The following is a 2,818-nucleotide window of genomic DNA, read 5'->3' on the forward strand; positions in this document are numbered from 1 at the left end:
AACAAGTGATCCTGTAAGCAAATAGAACGAAGTCATTTTTGCCAGCCCAAGTCTATTAGCAGAACAAATATGGGGAAACCGATAGGTATTCCTGGGAGGGAATTAATTACGCTGTTCTGTTAACATCCCAAGTACTAAGCCAAGTAGGAGAGATCCTGTTCGTGGTAATTAAGTTCAGGATTATATTTCTATCAATTGTAGCTTTGCGGGGAATCCGGTGCTGAAATTATAAGTAAGTATGGTGGTAATGTTTTTGGTAATTTCTTGTCCATTTTTTTAACTGGAGAGAACTTAAGAATTAGTATTGCGCTCTTTATATTATATATATATATATATATATATATATATATATATATATATATATATATATATATATATATATATATATATGTGTGTACTGTATATATATAACTGAATCACGAAAATATGGAACGTGATGAATATATATAAATAAATACAAAATCCACGAAGGAAAGGGAAACACTGTAGTGCTGCAAGGTCTTTTGACTGTCTGTCGTCCTTTACTTAGCAGACAGACAGTCGAAAGGCCTCGCAGCACTCCAGTGTTTCCCTTTCCTTCGTGGATTTTATCTTATATATATATATATATATATATATATATATATATATATATATATATATATACATATACATATATATATATATATATATATATATATATATATATATATATATATAAAGACAAAATCCACGAAGGAACGGGAAACAATGGAGTACTGCAAGGCCTTTCGACTTCTTGTCCTTTACTTAGCACTGTTTCCTTTCCTTCGGGAATTCTGTCTTTATTTATATATTCATTATGTTCCATATTTTCGTGATTCAGTTATACACACACACACACACACACACATATATATATATATATATATATATATATATATATATATATATATATATATACATATATATATATATATATATATATATATATATATATATATATATATATATATATATATATATATATATATATATATATATATATATATATATAAATGTACAATTCATATTCTGTGAATTTGACAATAGTTTACCAAATATAGAAACTGACCATTTTTCTCATTTCTTTCTGACCATTTGTACCTAAGGATCCTGGTTGTACCAAATGAATTTAATGCGTATTTACTGATAAAGTGGATCTAATTTAGTTATTTGGCTGTTTACGTAAATTCATAAGAAAAGTTACTTTTTTACACGTGTTCGAGCTATTTTTAACGGACGTCGTTATGAAAACAAGTATTTTTTGTACATACACATGAATAACCAAATAAAAATGAACGTAGAACAAAATAAAAGGAAGGAGTTCAAAAATGAAGCCACATTTTTGTACAAACTGAAACCCCAGTTGCTTTTAATGAATGCATTGTTTTGTAGGCCAAAAATAAGCAAGCTCCGCTGGCTCTACACACACACACACACACTCTCTCGGTAAACAAAACGAGAGAGAAAAAAAAAATAAAACAGATTGCCATTGCAGCAATGAAACCGCTATTATTTGACTCTGTTTGTAAGTCCCCGGCTAGGGTCATCCTAAAACGTTCCGTATATGCATTTGTAAACACTTAGCGATAATGGGTTGGCCAACGTTATGCCGAATATTTAACATTATTCGGACAAAACGAAGCGAAGATTTTAAGTTGGAAATTTTCGGAAGCAGAATCATCCTTTTTTTTTTTTTTTACCGAAGCTACGCGATGTGTTGTAAATATTCAATAGTTCATTACACAGAATTGCTTTTAAAGGCGATTCATCACGTGGCGGCCATTATTGGAATGGAGGAATGTTATTAAATGTCATCTTGGATATAAGTTGATATATCAAATTAATCTGGAGTGATGTGTCGTGTGTTTAGTTTAATAATGCAAGGTCGTATTGATATATTGTACATTTTACCATCTAACAGAGTAATATTGCTGAAAAGGGAGTGATTTATAAGTTCCTCGTAAGCAAATGTGGAGCGATATATTTATTTTTAGTTTTCTGTAAAAGAAAACTGTTGTGCCGGCTTTGTCTGCCAATCCGCGCTTTATTCTGTCCGTACTTTTTTCTGTCCACACTTTTTCTGTCCGCCATCAGATCTTAAAAACTACTGAGGATAGAGGACTGCAAATTAGTATGTTGATCATCCACCCTCCAATCATCAAACATACCAAATTGCAGCCCTCTAGCCTCAGTAGTTCTTATTTTATTTAAGGTTAAAGTTAGCTATAATCGTACTTCTGGCAACGATATACGATAGGCCACTACCGGGAAGTGGTTAAAGTGTCATGGGACGCGGCTCATACAGCATTATACCGAGACCACCAAAAGATAGATATATTTTCGTGGCATTGATTATACGCGGTAGCGGCTGTACAGAAAACTCGATTGTGCCGGGGAAACTTCGGCGCATTTTTTACTTGTTTACTTAGTAAGAAGTAGAGATGTAAGGTCTCGCGTATAATTAATATAACCACTTAACGATGTACGCGTCATTTAGGATTTGGAAAGTCAAAGTTACGTCTGTGTTCGAGGTTTTTATATGATACTCAGTGTACCTATAGGGTGAGTCTTGTAAATACGCTTAAACACCTATGTTCTTAATAGTATTCCTTAAAATCCAGCCTGTGGAAGAAGGGAAGGTATTTGATAATTTCAAAATGAAGCAAATGAAACTGCTTGACTTCTTCCAAACCTTCCTCTGTCAATAAACTAACGTATGTTCATGTAATGTCCAACAGGTTACTTCCTGACGACCAAGTTCTCTGGCGGTGTTCTCATCTTTTAACTTCAAGTGTCTGGAAATGTAAAATATTAA

The sequence above is a fragment of the Macrobrachium rosenbergii genome, chromosome 6 (assembly GCF_040412425.1).
Source record: "Macrobrachium rosenbergii isolate ZJJX-2024 chromosome 6, ASM4041242v1, whole genome shotgun sequence".
Lineage (NCBI taxonomy): Eukaryota > Metazoa > Arthropoda > Malacostraca > Decapoda > Palaemonidae > Macrobrachium > Macrobrachium rosenbergii.